The following is a 21,135-nucleotide window of genomic DNA, read 5'->3' on the forward strand; positions in this document are numbered from 1 at the left end:
CTACCATATGACCTTTTTTTAGTGGTGACTGGTTGATGTCATTGTTTACAGTCCACAAGAATTGTCTTACAGAGAGATACTCCATTGGAAACATGTCACAGTATGCTCTTCAGTTTAGTTCGGTTGCTCAGTCATGTCAGACTCTTTGAGACCCCATGGACTGCAGCACACCAGGCTTCCCTGTCCATTACCAACTCCCAGAGCTTACTCAAAGTTACTCATCCATCGAGTTGGATGAGTCTCATCCAACAGTCTCCTTCTCTGTGTCCCCTTCTCCTCCTGCCTTCAATCTTTCCCAGCATTAGGGTCTTTTCCAATGAATCAGTTCTTCACATCAGATGGCCAAAGTATGGTCTTAGCTGGTTGCTACATACAAAGTTATTTTATTCCTATTTGGGGATAGGGAGGCCCAGGTCTACACATACTTGTACATGATTCTGGTGAAACATTTTAAGTGGGAAACTGTTTAGGGTTAATGTATGTGTACCAGTGGAGAAGGCAATGGCAACCCATTCCAGTACTCTTGCCTGGAAAATCCCATGGATGGAGGAGCCTGATAGGCTGCAGTCTATGGGGTTGCTAAGAGTCAGACACAGCTGAGTGACTTCACTTTCACTTTCACCAGCATGAAAACCAGGGTGTTCCTGCAGATTATGACACACATCTGACCTCTGAAAGTTAAGCTTCTGCAGGGAAGAAGCCCATAATCTGATTATACATAACACACATACAAATTATGGAGGGGCTATGTACATTTTTGAATTTTGGTCTTTCTCTTGGAATCAGAGGAGGAAAATTACTGATTGAAAATAAGAGGCAAAAGAAAACAGAATCAGGGTTTTGGTGTGAAAGCAGAGTCTTCATGTACAGTGCACAGATTGCACTTGCATAAGGATTACATATTTAAAGTGGATTTTTCCAAACTCAAAGTATAATGGAATCTTTGAAGAAGAATGTCTGTCACAGATGGGACACAATTTCAGACATAGTAACTTGCTCCATAGAGAGGTGGGGCCAGAGTAAGTGGCATCATGAGTACAACAGAATTCTGTCCAAGATGAGAACTGCAGCGGTAGAGCTGTGACCTTTATGAAGCACAAGTAATTTTTATGTTTTCTTTTCACTTCATAGCATAAGTAACAAAATAAGTTCCTCTTGTTCCTTTCTGCAAGTTTCTTTTTTGCTTAAGGCCATAACCCACGACCATACCTCTTTTCCTGAGAATAAACTATTGATCCCGTTTTGTCTGACTGACATGAAACTTGGATGAGCTAGCCTTGTTACGTTGAGTCCTGAAGAGGCAGGGCAAGGGAGTGAGGGTGTTGGAGGTTCACTGAACGGCTCCCATACCCCAGGGCAAGGAGACAGCGAAGAAAGAGGGCGACCATTCTATATTGGTAGGTGGCCGTATAAGCCTGATACGCATCGGCACCAGTACTATGGCACAAGCTTTTGAGATAAAAAAAAGTATTGTGAGTTCGGCTGGCAATGAGACAGGAGGCCAGGCTCAAATCTGTCAAACTTCTATAAATCAGAGAAGGACAGCTGGTATGCTGAAGTCCTGGCAGGGCAGGATTTCACTGCTGGAGGGCTCTGGAACTTGGTGATTTATGGGAAGGTGTGGGGAAAGCGCCTCAGCAGCACAGATTTCTGGGTAATAGATTCGTCCTTTTAAAAAGGGTCCGGGACGTTCAGGTTCCGGGTCATACCCTGGGTTCTTTGGTTCCGTGGGAGGGGAGAGTTTTGGTTCCGGAAAGTTTTGAGGTCAAAACTCTCTCCTCTGCGCATGTCTACTGCGTGAGTCGCAGTTTCGTTCTATTACAGCTTAAGATACTAACAGTTCAGTATCTGGTTAGAAGCAGGATAGAGCCAGAATGAGGTTGCCTCTGTGTTGGCGGCAGGTTTAATAAGCAAGGAAACACGAATAACGCTTGTCTTGGGCCCCCGCGAGAGGAAGAAATCACCCTCGACACCCACCTGCCAGAATCTTAAAAGTTTATACAGAGGCTTCAGTAGAGTTCAGTCGCCTTAGCTTCAAAATGGTCTCAACATCACCTTTCTCTCTCGAGACTACTCCCGGAACCAGCTCCTCCGGTGCGAATGATGGCAGAACACACACTCTAAGGACAAGGGAGAAGGTAAGGAGCCCCCAATTGCCTGGATTCAGCTTGAGGGTCAACTAGTGAGCACAGCCTCTGGATGGCCTCCTCCAACAGGTGTTTCTTATGATTGAAAGTTCACTGAGACAGAGGACAAGTAGGTAGTTCTGTAGAGCGCAGGCCTGCGTTCAAAAGAAGATACTTAGCGAGTTTTAGAAACAAGTTGTAGCACTGAACTCTGCAGTTACAGAAAAAGGAATGGTGGACTTAAATGGTGAACGGGTGAGTAACTCCTGGCATCTGGACTTTTTTAGTGAGCTGTTTGTTGCATGGAAAGGATAAATTAATTTAAAAGGCATAAGATATTACTGATTTTAAGAATGCTATTAGTAGAAACGCAGCTGTGAGTAAGGAAATAACCATACTTACTAGTGGGGTTATAGTTTCAGTTCAGTTCTTATTGAAGAGATACTACTTTCTCTCAGGAAATGATGTGGTCCTGTAATCGATTACCATGGCACATGTATCAGCTTAAGTGCTTGTAATTAAGTCAAATTATTTAAAGTATAATTTTCAGTAAAGGACTTCAGTTTGGTCTTTTCCAAATTCATCATGAAAAGTCGCTGATCACATTTTCAGCAATATGTGGACTTTTAGATTAAATAAAATTAACTTTCATGAACTACATTTAATCTTCTGGAGATAAACTGAAAAGATGACTATTTCAGTTGGCAGGACTGGTTGATCATTCATCTCTCCTCGACATTTGGAAAAAGAAAAGAGAGAAGACAAGACTCCTAAAGGTACTGTGTAGAAACGATTTCCTTGTGTCAAGAGGGTCAGTAGCCCCAGGTGTATTTAACTATGGCTGATGACCCAGTTAAGCCAATTAAACTACCCTTATGGTTCTTGTTTCACTAAGAATTTCTCTCCACTTACCTCTATTCACTTGCTTGTTTGCACCTTTTGAAACTACTAAGATAACTTCCAGAGATAATCACAATTTTTTTTATAAAAATATGTCAGAAATATTTATTAGTTTTTAAAACATGCGAGAAAATACATATTTAAGGAATAAATTTGGTATTAACAATATTATTTGTAATATCCAGTTTCAGAATTCCTGTCATACTGTCATGCAGTTCATACAAATAGTGAGTTTTGAAGAGTATGATTTTGCAGCTTGTCAAAGGCATTCCTTAGAGCATTGGAGAAGTTGGTATGAAACCTTCCAGGGAGAAAAACCTGTTCCACCATTGCTCACTTATATACAACTGCTTAACTGGCTTTTCTTTGTTTAGACACCTATGAAGGCCACTGTTTTACAAGGAACTAAGAGAAGTAATTTAGCAATTATGTAAGAAATTGGAATTAGTCCAGTGAACCTTGTGAAAAAACAATAAATAAGAGTCCCAGAGGATAGAAAATAGAAATACCTAGTTTCTGAGTCACATACCAGCCTGCCTTGGTTAGGGCATAGGTATTAATAAAAGAGTCTCCTCTCAGTGTAGGAAACATCCACTTTACTGAACTGATAATGAGATTCACATTGGCTATGGGGAAGTATGTATGAATATATCTTGCCATTTACCAGCTTCATAATCTTCATTAAATTACTAAAATTTTTTGTGTTGAAGATGCTTCATTGGAAAATGGGTATGAACACAATATCTACTTAATTGGGTTATCATGCAGATTAAGTGAGTTAATACTGTAAAGCACCTAAACACCTCCAACATTTTAGAAACACCTCACTGTTTCTGTGCTGTACAAAAACAAAGGTACCAGGATGAAACAATACGATCTCAATGTTGTTTAGTTGCTAAGTCGTGCCTGGCTCTTATGCAACCCTGTGGACTGTAGCCCACCAGGCTTCTCTGTCTGTGGGATTTCCCAGGCAAGAGTACTGGAGTGGGTTGCCATTTCTTTCTCCAGGTGATCTTCCTGACCCAGGGATCAAACCTGCATGTCCTGCATTGGCAGGAGGATTCTTTTTCACTGAGCCACCTGGAAAGCCCTTTGTGCACACTAGTTTTTATTAAATGCCAGATTTCCGTTTCCTCATTCCATTTTCCTATATGGGAAAAGAAAACTCATAGACGTCCTCTTCAAAATGAATGATAAGCTTTAGAGTGTGGTCATTGGTTGTCACACTTCCTGCCTGGGTTCAAATCCTGACTTCGGTGTACATGTGTGATCTTAGGTAAGGACTGTAAGCCACACTATGTTTTGTTATTCTCATTTGTGAATAACACATAGTACCTTCCACATAGAGTTTGCTATGAGGTAAAATAAAATAATGGCTGCTAAGGGCTTACTCATTACAATGCCATTGTAAATTTTCAATGATGCTGTTTTTTATTATTATTGCTAGTATGTTACTGCAGACAGCTCAATAAAATATTAAATCAGTATATGAAAGAGGGTAATATTTTTCACCTAAGTTGGTTTTTTATGTCTTTTGGTTTAATGAATGGTTTTCCAACATTTTTTCATTATTGGCACACCTATGAATTTAGTGAATAGTGTGAAAGAATGAAGTAAAATGGGTGTAAAAACAATCTAAAAAGTAAATTACTTCTTCTTCAATCATCTCAAAACTAATATCATTGTATTTAAATATATAAAGTGAGGTATTTTATTACCCAGGTGATTTTCCTACTATTTGAAATTATTACTTGTCCTGATAGGAAGTATATCAAAATGAGACTCTAAAATTTTGCTCTCATACTGCAGAGATGGTGAAGAAGAGCTGTGAAAAGCAAAATGGAACAAGGTAGAGATATTCAAGACTTGAAATGTACCCAGGGGGTCTTAAAGTCTGGACGGGAAAAGAGTTTCCTAGTTCTACTTTCATGAAAAATATGGATTGAAAAGGAGTAGAAAATCTGCCCTTCCTCCCCCACCAGTTTCCATTTCAGCATTGGAGTATCTCAGTTCCCTGGACAGTAAAATATGGTTCCAAAATGATAGATGCCTTTCCAGAGGCAGTACTGCTCTTCAGCACCATTAATATTTTAAGTTTACACTGAAATAGCAGGTGAGACTTCTTTGGTGGTTTTGGCTGAAGGGCAATGCTAAATCCTGAGAAATAAAGAAGCCCTTTGAAGAACAGCACCCCAAGCTCTTTTCCACAAGCTTGCTTTGATGCTAGATGAATTATAATAGCAATTACTACTGTACTTAATTCCAAAAATTAAAGAAAAGCCTACTTTCTTTCAAGTTCTGCTATAGTATGCAACATTTTTTCAAAGATACTCAGACTCATTTGTTAGTTGCCTGGGGTTCTGCATGGATTGCTCACCCTTCTAGAACTATAAAGTAGGTCTTTCTGACATATCCTCACCTGAGATATGTAGATGTGCTTCCCACCACCTAATTGTTCTGTCCTCCAAACCAAAGAGCAAAAGCATCATCCTTTTCTAATGGTCTGGGCCCCTGAAAACTGCATGCTTTATTTTCGAACAGTGAAAATAGGACTCTTTTGTATTTCTCTCCGTGGGGAGGCCATTTCATTAATGCATTCGGCTCTTCTGAGGGCTCACATAGCTTTAGTTGATGCTTTGAAATGACTGGTTGTTATAATTCAGTCAACCAAGGCCTTTCACTTAAAAACTTTAGTTAAGGAATAGTTTTGATGCCACAGAAACAAAATTAAGCAAGCTCTCTGCTCTCATTGAGAAATACTGCAAATGCTTATGCATACTAGGAAAAATCCAGGGGCAAGAAAATGAGCCATACCAGGTTGGAATAACTTATTATTCCATTGTTAATGTCTTGTTAGTTGTTGTGTTGTTAATTTTTATTAAATACCGAGAAATGGGTCACTGTAATTATTGAATTCCAGTTGTTTTCATGAAAGATATAGTATAAAAATTAAAAAGTAGCCGACAGTTTTTGACGGCCGATTGTAAAGGAGGAGAAATAAATTTGCATCTGCCCTTTTGAATTTTTAGCTGAGACCCCTGCAGTAAAAGACATATTAACAAGAGAAAAACGAGCAGAAGTTTATTAACATGTGTAGCTCATGTACCTATGAGAGATACCCAGGGAAAAATTATTAACTTCCTTAAGTGGCTTAGAATTCAGGATTAAATATCATCTTAATAAAAGGAAGGGGAAATACAGGCCTCTTAGAGGAGAGTGAATGACTTCTAGGGAAAGTTAAACAGGATCTTCGAAGAATAGATGGGAGGTGTGACAGTTTGAGACAAAGTTTGTCTGGATATGGTGTCAATTTATAGTCATCTCTCCTCTGATAATAGTCCATCTTTCTTGGGGGATGAAACTCCAGGGGAGGGGATCTGTGACTGCTGGTTTCCTTTTGGGGGCTATGTTTTTAGGCAGACAAAAGCAGTTCACAGAAAACCTTTTCCTGAATTTGCTGTTGAATTGCTAGTGCTTCCAGTGCAAAATAATCAGTATACCAAAGTGGCATATTTTGGGGGTCGCATGTCCTAAACTCCTGCAGTCATGTTTTGGGGTTATATATTCTGCCACCTTTCACTGATCATTGGTAGGTAAGATTCTGTGTTTAGGACTTGATGTAAATCCTTCATTTAAATTTTACAGTGATTTGTGATCTAGCGTTTTGATGAAGATACAAGGAGATAATACCTACAGAATACTTAAAATGAATGGTTTCTGCCACACGGTCATTATGCAGCACATGGTAGTATTACTCCTTTTGTAATTTCTTGCTGTACTGTGATGTAAAATATGATCATAAATATCCGCAGTATTTGCAGTGAAGCCCCCCGAAAAGTTCAAACATATTTGAATAATGATTGTATTTGAAATATAAATTGATTCAAGGGTAGTATTTTTGACCAGGACCTTTCAGTTGTATTCGTTTACATCCATTGCGTACTAATCTGTATGGCTAGAAACGTGAGAACTTTTTAAAAAAGTGGTCTGAAAGAGCGTGTAAGTGAGTTGGGAAGATGTCAAGGTTGCAGAACAATTATAGAATAGTAGATGATGATGTACGACAAAATGCTAAACGGTATGACATAGCCTGCTTGGGTCTCTGAGCTTGACGAGAATTTAGGTAATTTTATTTTAAAGAGATAAAGAAAATCAAACTGTTAATAATATTGATGAATTTTTTTCTGTCCAGGGACTTCTTTCAGATGCTCTCACTATTTAAAAGTGATTGTATGAGCTCTCACCAAAAATACTGTGCAGATGTGTGGCCCATCACAAGTATAACTCCATACTCTTCATCTTAGAACCCAATATTCTATATCATGACTCCAGTCAGAGGCCCTTAGCTGGGTCTAAACAAGTGTTCTGTGCCTGGACATCAAGAGGGCTGAAGCTGGCATCTCAGTAGGCAACACTTACCCCACCCCACTCCTCCCCTTCTTTCTGTCTCTTTCGCTCATGCACCGCTTGAGTATTGGTTGAAGATAGCCTACTTTCTTTCTTTCTTTCTTTTTTAATTTTTTTCCCATTTATTTTTATTAGTTGGAGACTAATTACTTTACAATATTGTAGTGGTTTTTGCCATACATTGACATGAATCAGCCATGAATTTACATGTGTTCCCCATCCTGAACCCCCCTCCCACCTCCCTCCCCATCCCATCCCTCTGGGTCATCCCAGTGCAGCCCAGAGCACTTGCTCATGCACAACCTGGACTGGCGATCTGCTTCACACTTGATAATATACATGTTTCGATGCTGTTTTCTCAGATCATCCCACCCTCGCATTCTCCCATAGAGTTCAAAAGTCTGTTCTACAGCATGTATACTATCTATGGTGAAACAGGTCACCAGCCCAGGTGGGATGCATGAGACAAGTACTCGGGCCTGGTGCACTGGGAAGACCCAGAGGAGTCGGGTGGAGAGGGAGGTGGGAGGGGGGATCGGGATGGGGAATAAGTGTAAATCTATGGCTGATTCATATCAATGTATGAAAAAACCCACTGAAATGTTGTAAAGTAATTAGCCTCCAACTAATAAAAATATTAAAAAAAAAAAAAAAAGTCTGTTCTATACATCTGTGTCTCTTTTACTGTCTTGCATATAGGGTTATCGTTACCATCTTTCTAAATTCCATATATATGCGTTAGTATACTGTATTGGTCTTTATCTTTCTGGCTTACTTCACTCTGTATAATGGGCTCCAGTTTTATCCATCTCATTAGAATTGATTCAAATGCATTCTTTTTAATGGCTGAGTAATGCCTACTTTCTAAGAGTTGTATTGATGTGCTAAAACTACATCAGCTAGAGTAAATCTGCTAACTTAATAGCATTTAAGACTGATCTCTTGGATTTCCTTCACTCACCTCTCTTTCTCTTCCCCTCTAGTTATTTATTAATATTTTATAACTTAGTTTCAAAAGTGAGACCACCATACAGAAAATACTCATGTTCTTGCAGTCTTGTCAGTAATCTGTAAGGTCTGCAAGATGTCTTGAAGGAACACTAGGTGGGAATTCTATCCTTGACTGTTGGCTGAAAAATCTATGTTTTTCTTTTTTTCTGTCCTATTTTTCCTGTGGATCCTTTTTCCTTTGATGTTATTCTCCTTTACCCTTCTTGATGAGCGGAATAGAGCTATTTCCATTAAAAAAAGTCTTTGTCCTGACTTCTGTAACCTCTCTCCCTCTCTCCCTCTCCCTCTCCCTCTCTCTCTCTCTCTTTACACACACACACACACACACACACACACACACACACACACACACACACACACACACACACACACACACACACACACACACACACACACACACACACACACACACATTACCTGACAAAGTAGACTTGAGATTGCAGGTGGACTTAATACCTTCAATCAATTGACATTAAAATAAGGATATTATTTTGGATTATCCAGGGTACCACAGTATAATTACAAAGGTACTTAATTGGAAGAAAGATGTAGAAGAAGAGAGGCATAGAGAGATCTGTGGCTATAGAATAAAGGCACAGAGATGCAAAGATGATGACTTTGAAAATGGAGGAAGGGATCATGAAACAAAGAACGTGGGCAGCATCTAGAAGCTGGAATGTGCAAGAAAATGGTGTATCCCCTGAAAAAAGCACAGCCCTAACTACATCTTGACTTTAGTGTTGGACTTCTAACCTGCAGGATTGTAAGATAATCAACTCATGTTATTTTAAGCTAGTAAATTTGTGATAATTTGTCGTAGCTGCAATAGGAAACGAATATTCCTTCATAGATTCAAATGCATAGTCTAGAATCCATGATGATAGAAGCTCTGTCATGATGTTCTGTGGCTTTCACAATTGCTGGGATTATGTTTTACATACAGAAGAAATTTAGTGAATGCCTATTGGGTTAGTAGTGAGTAGTTGTCTCCCATAGAAAAAGGACACTCCATATGTTATTAATATACTCAGTTGAAGGAGTGTGGTGACTAGTGTATGTGTAGAGAGGCACATCTGTACTTAGTAGGGAATGTTTCTGAAGCATGTTGGTAAGTAATTGTTCTAAGATACAGCTAAAATCTAGCAAAGAAGGAAGACGGTGGAATGGAGCAAGAGGACTGAAAGAGGATCATCCAAGGCAGAACAAGTGTGTTAGAAACAGAGAGGAGAAGGAGGCGCTCTCTGATATCGCTGGCTTCCTGGTGATAGAAGCTATGCATGGGGGTAGTCTTCCTTAAGATAGAGTGGCAACTGGTTGATTTGGACATGATAGGTGATTCTGAAATATTAATATGTTCGCTCACTGAGATTACCTTGTTGTCTTTTGTTAATTGACTAAGGTCTTGATATCTTAATGCATTTAACTTTAGAGTGGACTAGACTGAGTTTTATTTCTGGCTCTTTTATGTGATACACAGGCCTCAGTTTACTCATTTGTAAAATCAGGGAAACAGTTATACCATCTGATAAAGTTGTCAGGAGGATGATATGATTTTTACACATGTAAAATTCTTAAGTTTCTGGAACCCAGTAAATGTATTGCTAAATGGTAAGTTTCATTATTATGAAAATAATTATATAATACTTACAAATTTAGGAAAGTAAAGCCTCCAATGTTAGGCACACTGATGCTTCTGTAAGTTGTGCTAAAAGTGCCCTATTTTCCTAGAGGTTCTAAAAATTGGCAGATATTACATTCTGCTCCAGTGCAGGCTTACAGAGCATTCTACTTAATGTTAGAGGAAGATGTGTTAATTTTAGCTGCCACAGCTGGGCATTTATTAAATATAAGCATTTCATCAGCAAGAACAGGAATTTCAAAACACATGCAGGCATTCTCTTACATAATTAGGACATGTAAGTTACTGACATTTGTGTTCCACATGGTTTACAAGATCATGAAATTTATGGGATGATTGTGCATGATACACACAAAGTTCTGTAGGGATCAAAAGTAACATGATATAACCTAGTAATTAAAAGACACATGTTAGATACGTGAAGTGATGGTTGAGAACAAAACTGTATATAATAAATTGCTAATTTTGTGCAACAAAAAGTAGCCTATTCATAACCAAATTTTAATTTTGTGATTGAAAATGATAATACAGAGAGCTCGGTAAGGTCCTGGTGGTGAGAATCATCTAGGAAGTCTGCGTGAGGAGCTTGGACTTGTTTGGGCTTCGAAACACAGTGTGGTAGAGAACATGGAGGTGGCAATTTCAGAGAAGAGAAATGGTATCATAAAAAGATTATAGGAAGCACAACCATATTGAAAAGTGGGAGACAATGATAACTTCTAACTCCAAGGGGAGTTGGGTGGAGGAGATATCTGGAAATGCGTTTAATTCTTGGAAATTTTGCTCAGGCTTCCTAACCACCACAGATAAGGAGAAGGCTGGAATGAAGTAAATGGCCTGCAAAACACAGTGCTGTTATCTTTGTCATAAATTTACCTTGGCCTTTTCTTTGTTTTAATCTGAAATTTATGGGTACTTTATTTAAACTTGCAGAGAAAAAGAAGTGAGAACAAATGAAGTAAGACAATTAGTTTTAATCTTAAGCCAACCATACCTTCTCACATCTTCTCTAAAGATGTTCAGGCTTCTTCTCTACTAATTGACCCTATTATATACAATTTGACTGTTCAGAGGTTTATTCTGTTGGAGAAGGAAAATAAATGAAGAGCAAAATGCAGATGTTCAAGTACCAAGCCTCATTAATTAGACATGTATTAACTAATTCTAAAGACCACTTGCTGTGCCTCAAGGGATCCACAGAGAAGTTAAAGAGATTTATTTTATGTCAGTCTGTCCTTTTTTCTGAGGTTTTATGATAGGCCCAAACAATATTATTGTTTAAATACTTCAATCTGGGATAGACAAATAACCACCATTTTCTCAAATGTAGTCATTTGCCTATTCCACTGGCGTTTTAAAATATACACTTACTCTTTTATTGCCTTAATTATTTTTGCCATATTTACAGGTCAAAAACTTGTTAATTACTCAACATTTCTCCTTAAGTCATTTTTTGTTTATTAAATAAATGCATCTTAGAGGAGGACTTTATGCCAAGAATACGAATGGAAGACCAATATTCTTTGCTCTGTATAAAAATATGTATTTGGCAGAAATAATAAAACCAAAATCCTACCTGTAAATATGGTTGCTCCCTGAAAATTCTGTCTCAGAAGCCCTGATTCTCTTAGTTAAAAAGCAAGATTTGTGAAAGGAAGAATGACAAAATAAAAAGAACATGAGTTTCTCATGATGTGCTTTGATATTACTTCGTGCTGTGTCTAGGCACTGTGTAGGGCCATCTGGCTCACCATGGACATTGTGAGAGACAGCAGTGAAAAGAAAAGACAGACAGAGTAATCGAGCCTGTTGGTTCCCAACTAGACAGCGACACCGCTCTATTTTGCACGTGCCACAAGCTCTGTAGAGACTTAAATTTTACGTTCTCCACACTGACATCGATAGCTTATATACTAAGTAACTTTTATAGGATTATTATTGCTATATCTCACTATTAAAACTCCATAGCATTTTAACCTCCCTAAAACTGGTCCATTCATTTATTCATTGCCATTAAACAAATATTAATTGTCTATTAGGAGCCAGGCACTTTTTTTAGGTACCAGAGATTCAGTAGATGAACAAAACAGACAAGAAGAAATCCCTGTCTTCGTGAAAACTAACAGTCAGCAGATAAATAGGTAGGTGGGTAGATAGATATAGATAGTGTTCAGGGTTAAAAAGGAATGTAACCTTGGAAAAGGGGACAGGGAAGGATGATATTTGATCTAAGGCCTGAATGAAATGAAGAGTAGTATTGATACATGGATGGTAAATACCTTGGAGAAGAATATCCCAGGCAAGGGAAGAGTGAACATAAAACCCTTAGGTATGAAGAGACGGCAAGGTGATCAGTGCTGCTGGAGGAGAGTGATGGAGGGAGTAGAAGGGAAGAGAAAATCAGAGGGGTAGTGAGGGGCTGGATCATGTAGGGTTATGGAAGGCACTGCAGGAATTTTGGCTTTTTCCTCTGAGTGAAATAGTGGTTATGTGGGGGTTATGGGATTATGTTCTGAGGTACATTTTAAATAATCATGTAGGTAATGGATCATCTACCATTAAGAAAATGTACAGTCCCTGAAGATGGGAAAACAATTAGATACTGCTGTAATGATTGAGGCATGAGATACTGCTGATTTGGATCAGAGTGGTACTATCAGTGATGAGTTTTTTGAATGTATTGGTAAGAACAGGCAATAGATTTTGCTAGTTAATTTAAAGTCAGGAATAAATCCAAATGGTTTGGCCTTAGGAACTGAAAGGATTCCAATTACTAAGATGGGTAAGATAATGAAAAATTTTGGTAGGGTGATGGGGTGAAATTAAAAAAAAACTCAGTTTGAAATATAATTTCAAAATGTCTATATTATTGGGCATGTAAGTAGAGACATCAAATAAATTGTTAAACATTTAAAACTGAAGCTCATAGAAGTGGAATTTGGATTAGGATACTAAATTTTTAAGGGTTATCTTATAGATTGGATTTAAATACAATGAGATTAGATGAAATCAACAAGATAATGTGCATCGATAAGAGTAGAAAATTTAGGGCTGAGCTTTGCTTAGTGGTTGAGGATATGAGATGAAATGAGCAAAGAAGAGTTGCCAATAAGGAAGGGGGGAAACCAGGAGTACATGGTGTTTTGAAAGCCAAGGGAAGAAAGTTATTTAATAAGGATGTATGAAATGTTAAATGTGCAGAAAGTTCAACAATGATGACATCTGAGGCTTAGATATTCCTTTTGATAATTTGAAGTCATCAGTCACTTTAATAACAGCAGATATGATGGAGGATTGGAGACAACAGGCTGAATTGGTGGAGAAACATTGGATAAAAGGAATATTAGGACTTTGGAAGAGTTTTGATGTAAAGTAAATGGAATGTTGGTATTACTTGAAAGGGGAAACAAGGTCAGAGAGGACTTGTTTAAAGCAGCTCATGCAGCTAATACCAGAAAAAGGAACAGCCTAATCAAAAAGTGGGCAAAAGACGTAAACAGACATTTCTCCAAAGAAGACATACAGATGGCTAATAAACACATGAAAAGATGTTCAACATCACTCATTATTAGAGAAATGGAAATCAAAGCCACAACAAGGTATCATCTCACGCTGGTCAGAATGGCCATCAACAAAATGTCTACAAACCATAAATGCTGGAAAGGATGTGGAGAAAAGGAAGCCCTTGTCCACTGTTGGTGGGAATGCAAACTGGTACAGCTGCTATGGAGCACAGTGTGGAGATTCCTTAAAAAAACTGGGAATAGAACTGCCATATGACCCAGTAATCCCACTGCTGGGCATACACCCCAAAGAAACCAGAATTGAAAGAGACACATGTACCCCAGTGTTCATTGCAGGGCTGTTTATAATAGGTAGGACATGGAAGCGACCTAAATCTCTATTGGCAGATGAATGGAAAAGGAAGTTGTGGTACATATACACAACAGAATATTACTCAGCTATAAAAAGGAATACATTTGAGTCAGTTCTAATGAGGTAGATGAGCCTGGAACGTATTATACAGAGTGAAGTAAGTCAGAAAGAGAAAGACAAATGCTCTGTGTATTAATACATGTATGTGGAATTTAGAAAGATGATCCTGCACGCAGGGCAGCAAAGGAGACACTGATGTAAAGACAGACTTCTGGACTCAGTGGGAGAAGGTGAGGGTGGGATGATTTGAGAGAATGACACTGAAATATGTACACTGCCATATGTAAAATAGGTGACGAGTGCAAGTTCGATGCATGAAAGAGGGCACCCAAAGCCCCAGAGGGATAGGGTGGGAAGGGAGATCGGAGCAGGGTTCAGGATGGGGGGAACATGGGTATACCTGGGGCCGATTCATCTTGATGTATGGCAGAAACCATCACAATACTGTAAAGTAGTTATCCTTCAGGTAAATTAATTAAAAATAAAATCATAAAAGATGATGCTGTTAAAAAAATTTTAAAAATAGAGGGCTTGTTTATATGATAGAAATTACTCTATATGTGTAAGTCAAGAGAAGACATCTGGCAAAGAGAGAAGAAATAGTGTCAAGATGATGAGAGGAAACTTCAGGATCAGTGTTCTTGATTAGGCAAAAGATTGTGGGATCTGGTACATAAATGGAAGGGTTAGCTTTTCATAACAGTGTGGACAGCTCATCTGTAAAACAGGAGGGAGCAGGAGGAGCTTGTGGGCTCAGGTGGTTTTTGTCCCCATAATTGTGAGTCATTCTTTCATTTGGTACAAACTGTGTAACCTTCAGTGATTTTTCCATGGTTTTTCTATCTTAGAATGAATACCTTGCAAGACACAAATCAATTTTTTTTTTTTTTTTTTTACAAATCAGTTTTTTAGAAGATATCTTCAGTAATAGTTGCTCATAACTTTCTTGAACACCAGTAATATTTAGTAATTAATACAGCATACTTCAGTATTTAACATATACTGCTTTGTTTTGTCTTTTGTTTCTACATTTCTATATTAAAAGCTGAAGATCTCTGTAGTATATTACAGAATCAACTTGTAAGCTCATGTGCCTTTTTAAGACCTTTCTTAAATCACTATTTTTCTGAAAAATCTTCTGTGAATTCTCTGCAAGAATTAAATCCTTACCTCCTTTTGCCTCTATCATATTTGTTCCATATCTTTAAAACATCAAACTGTCTATTGCAAATATTCCTATTGATCTCTCCTGTTGACTTAAAAAAATTTTTTTCAGTACCATAATTACTTTCTCTGGATATTCTTTAAAATTTTATTTTATTTTTTATTGCAGTATAGTTGGTTTATAATGTTGTGTTAGTTTCTGGTATACAGCAAAGAGATCAGTTTGCTTATATATATACTATATATATATATAAAATATGTTATATATATTCTTTTTCAGATTCTTTTCTATTATAGGTTATTACAAGATATTGAATACAGTTCCTTATGCTATACAGCAGGTCCTTGTTGTTTATTTATAATAGTGTGTATGTTAATCTCAAACTCCTACTTTATCCCTCCTGCCCTTTTCTCCTTTGATAATCATAAATTTGTTTTCTAAGTCTTTGGATCTGTTTCTGCTTTTTAAAGTAAGTTTATTTGTATTATATTTTAGATTCCATGTGTAAGTGTATTGTATGATGTCTTTGACTTACTTCACTTAATATGATAATCTTGTGGTTCATCCATGTTACCATACTCTATTCATTCTTTGGGATAGAGATTGTTCTTATTTATATTTGTCTTCCCAGCTGTAAACAGACCATCTTATACATCATAAGTGAAGAACTTATGAATGAAACAATAAAATGCTAGCATGATATTTTGTATTATGAGCTGATTACAAATAAATTACTATTGTTACAATTTGAAATTATTTGATCTTATTAAAAGTGATTTTATTTCCTAAAAAATTTAAATGGACAAAGGAAGGAGGGTGACTTACCTATGAAAGGAGGTAGAGTATGTGTATTAGTGTTCGTAATGGTAGCTAGATCTTATTTATGGTGATTTCAGTCTAGGAATACATCATCTTTGGGCATTTTCAGATAGTGTTTCATTTTCATTGATGTTTTTGCTTTATTTTCTTTAGTACAGTTCTTTCTTATTTGACTGTCTAGCTCCCATCATTTTAGTAGATGGTGTACTGTTCCAGTTTCACTTTGGTTATTACATTAAATCTCATATTTGCCCAAATTTGTTATCACCATTTGCATTAAAGTGGTGTATTATTATTAGTTCTGACTTCCTTGTTGGCTCCCCTGGGAAAGAATCTATCTGCAATGCAGGAGACCCTGGTTCGGTTTCCTGGGTCAGGAAAATCCCTTGGAGAAAGGATAGGGTATCCACTCTAGTATTCTTGGGCTTCCTTGGTGGCTCAGATGGTAAAGAATCTGCCTGCAATGCAGGAGATCTGGGTTTGATCCCTGGGTTGGGAAGATACCCTGAAGGAGGGCATGGCAACCCAATCCAGTATTCTTGCCTGGAGAATCCCCATGGACAGAGGAGCCTGGTGGGTTACAGTCCACAGGGTCACAAAGAGTCAGACACGATTGAGTGACTAAGCACACACACACAATAAAGCATTATCTATATCCTCATGATAAACTTTTAGAAATGAAATCAAAATATTAGAAAAGTAAAAAAATAGAAAAGATAAATACAAATAGGTTCTATGTTGTATGCCAGTACAGTTCTATTGAGAATGGGTTGTTGAGAAGATTTGTGAGTCAACTCCCAGCTCAGTGGGAAGGTTTGTTGAGATTATTTGTATTTGTCATGCAATAGTAATATAATTCTATCATCCTTTCAATTCCTCTCTAAGGAGTTAAACTCTGGAGGCTTCTGGAGCCTTTTTAACTTCTTGAGCCTTTCAACATAAAAAATAATCTTATCCCAACTCTTTGGTTTGCTAGAAAATGCTTCATTTTCATATTTTGGTTTAGAAGTCAAATCCAAATTGCATCTTCCTGCCAACCCCATTATCACTTCTGCCATCATTCTATCTCAGTTGCTACTTTCTTCCCAGATTTCTATAACAAATAATAACTGACATTTATTTGTGTTCTTAAATACAGTTTGCCTAAGACAGTACTTGGCATGCAGTTCACATTCACATCTCATAGATACTTTTAATAAATGAATGAGTGTAATGTGGCTGTGTGGATGAATGGATGAGTGGATGATTAACACGTAGTACTCAGACCTATTATTATTCTGTGAACTTAGAATGTGTATCAGTTCTGTTCTTCACAATCATTCTGAGATGTCAATAGTATTATCTTTATTTGCAGATGGAAAAACCCAAGTCTAGAACTCTAGGAAAATCAAACTCCTTATAGTCATATGTGGGAGTACTGAGAGGGACTGTCTTCAAAACCATCGCTCTTTCCATTAAACCAGGCAATCTATGTGTAGAATGTTACCACTTTTACTGCTATTAATAAATCCATCATAACTCTATAATACATTATTCGTTATTTTCACAACAAACCTTGATTAAATTACTGATCTGTTGATAAGAAACATAATATTAATATAGATAATTATAATAATAATGATGATATATAGAGATTGCAAATTGGTGACTTCTGAAAAAGATATACCTATAACTTTTTTTGAGGGGGAAATGGAATGGAGATAAGGGAAGAAAAGTAAGCTGTATTTTAAAAAAATTGAGCTAGTACTTTGTGAATTGGAAGAATTCACACACATACACTGATTCAGATATCTGGTTTCTCTGGAGCAATCTGTAGCTACATCAACACATAGGACTCCATTCTTGATGGCCCCAGTGAGTTGGCGTCTAAGACCTGCTGCCCCCTTACAAATAGCTGTGAAAAGAAGAGAAGCGAAAAGCAAAGGAGAAAAGGAAAGATATTCCCATTTGAATGCAGAGTTCCAAAGATTAGGAAGGAGAGATAAGAAAGCCTTCCTCAGCTATCAGTGCAAAGAAATAGAGGAAAAAAACAGAATGGGAAAGACTAGAGATCTCTTCAAGAAAATTAGAGATACCAAGGGAACATTTCATGCAAAGATGGGCTCAATAAAGACAGAAGTGGTGTGGACCTAACAGAAGCAGAAGATATTAAGAAGAGGTGGCAAGAATACACAGAAGAAGTGTATAAGAAAGATCTTCACGACCCAGATAATCATAATGGTGTAATCACTCACCTGGAGCCAGACATCTGGAATGTGAAGTCAAGCGGGCCTTAGGAAGTATCACTACTAACAAAGCTAGTGGAGGTGATGGAATTCCAGTTGAGCTATTTCAAATCCTGAAAGATGATGCTGTGAAAGTGCTGCACTCAGTATGCCAGCAAATTTGGAAAACTCAGCAGTGGCCACAGGACTGGAAAAGGTCCGTTTTCATTCCAGTCCCAAAGAAAGGCAATGCCAAAGAATGCTCAAACTATTGAACAATTGCAGTCATCTCACACGCTAGTATAAGTGATGCTTAAAATTCTCCAAGCCAGGCTTCAGCAATACGAGAACCATGAACTTCCAGATGTTCAAGCTGGTTTTAGAAAAGGCAGAGGAATCAGAGATCAAATTGTCAACATTCGCTGGATCATCGACAAAGCAAGAGTTCCAGAAAAACGTCTATTTCTGCTTTATTGACTATGCCAACGCCTTTGACTGTGTGATCACAATAAACTGTGGAAAATTCTGAAAGAGATGGGAATACCAGACCACCTGACCTGTCTCTTGAGAAACCTGTATGCAGGTTAGGAAGCAACAGTTAGAACTGGACATGGGACAAGAGACTGGTTCCAAATAGGAAAAGGAGTACGTCAAGGCTGTATATTGTCATTCTGCTTATTTAACTTATATGCAGAGTACATCATGAGAAACGCTTGGCTGGAAGAAGCACAAGCTGGAATCAAGATTGCTGGGAGAAATATCAATAACCTCAGATATGCAGATGACACCACCCTTATGGCAGCAAGTGAAGAAGAACTAAAGAGACTCTTGATGAAAATGAAAGAGGAGAGTGAAAAAGTTGGCTTAAAGCTCAACATTCAGAAAACTAAGATCATGGCATCTGATCTCATCACCTCATGGGAAATAGATGGGGAAACAGTGGAAACAGTGGCTGACTTTATTTTTTTGAGCTCCAGAATCACTGCAGATGGTGATTGAAGCCATAAAATTAAAAGACAGTCCTTGGAAGGAAAGTTATGACCAATCTAGACAGCATATTAAAAAGCAGAGACATTACTTTGTCAACAAAAGTCCATCTAGTCAAGGCTATGGTTTTTCCAGTGGTCATGTATGGATGTGAGAGTTGGACTATAAAGAGGGCTGAGCGCAGAAAAATTGATGCTTTTGAACTGTGGTGTTGGAGAAGACTTTTGAGAGTCCCTTGGACTGCAAGGAAATCCAACCAGTCCATCCTAAAGGAGATCAGTCCTTGGTGTTCATTGGAAGGACTGATGTTAAAGCTGAAACTCCAGTATTTTGACCACGTGGTGCAAAGAGCTGACTCATTTGAAAAGACCCTGATGTTGGGAAAGATTGAAGGCAGGAGGAGACTAGACGACAGAGGATGAGATGGTTAGATGTCATCACTGACTCAATGGACATGAGTTTGAGTTAACTCCAGGAGTTAGTGATGGACAGGGAGGCCTGGCATGCTGCAGCTCATGGGGTTGCAAAGAGTCAGAGACGACTGATCAACTGAACTGAACTGAAATGCCCCGTTAAAAGTAGTAACACTCTGATTTCCCTGTTACCATAAACCAGTTATTAGAGACAATCTGTCTGGTTTCTTTAGACATTTCCATTTGAAACCAATCAAATGATGTATCCAAGAACTCTGTTTTAAGTAAAATGTCAAAAACATTTTTTCCCTGTTTCCCTTTTCTCTATCCAGTTGAATTATGTTAAATCACAGCATAATGTAAGAAGAGAGGACTACTGAAGATAGCAGCCTCTTCCTTCCTCTAGTGGCACTACATCAAATGTCATTATCAGGGCTTGAGACACTCTCTACTGCAACAATTACAGTTAATGTGGAAATGAAGTAATAAAATCACTTTAAATCATTGAAGGCAAATTTACATCTAGTTCCATGATACTGATAAATGCCTGATTAAGCTATAATAACAATCAGTTGAGAGGAGGAGAAAAAAATCTAATTAATCATCACCCAAAACTCCAGATTGAGATTCAGTTTATACTAATGTTCACTTTTAAGATAATTTTAATAGATCCTTTTTAATCTGAATTGAGTTAAAAAGAAGTTATTTCCCAAGTCATCACATTTATGGTTTTATATTTCCAAGGGTATGAGACTAGTTTGATGAAACAAAAGAAAAAAGTTTCTATGATTTTGAAGTTATATATATGTTACCTTTCCCATGTTTGTAAGAGCTCAGCGCTAAAGAACTCTTGGGTGTAAACCACGTTCAGTTGTCTGATGCATGAGGGTAACTAATGATCAAAATAAATCTGTGAGCTTGCTGTCAGTGCTTTTGAGAGCTTATTGAGGTAGAAACAATAATCTGTGAGATTCTTTCTGCCATTTGGAGAGACTAAATAACGTTCATTATTCTATCCTCTTCTTGTAAAAAAATAACAGAATTTAACCAGTGGACCCAGGATTGTCCTTTAGAAAGGTGACAAATTTCAAAGTAAAACCAGGCTCATTTCAAATGTTAGCTCTGTAGGTTAGGTGTATCTCTGACATTTATTGTAGCCACAGTATCTAAACCCACCACATAGGCCTTTTCAAACATGAACACCAATGTCATTCAAGTCCTTTTCCAGTTAGTCAATAATTTCATTAGAACTTTATCAGAATTAATGTGTTAGTGTATTCACAGCTATACAAGTCTGTATGTGTAAAATACAGAGTTGATACCTAGGTGTTCAAATAATCATTATATATGTACATGGAATGGGATTCCCTGTTGCTCAGATGGTAAATAATATGCCTGCAATGTGGGAGGTCCAGGTTTGATCCCTGGGTCGGGAAGATCCCCTGGAGAAGGGAATGGCAACCCACTCCAGTATTCTTGCCTGGAGAATCCCATGGAGAGTGGAGCCCGGTGGGCTACAGTCCATGGG

This window comes from Cervus canadensis, chromosome 4 (genome assembly GCF_019320065.1).
Source record: "Cervus canadensis isolate Bull #8, Minnesota chromosome 4, ASM1932006v1, whole genome shotgun sequence".
Taxonomy (NCBI): domain Eukaryota; kingdom Metazoa; phylum Chordata; class Mammalia; order Artiodactyla; family Cervidae; genus Cervus; species Cervus canadensis.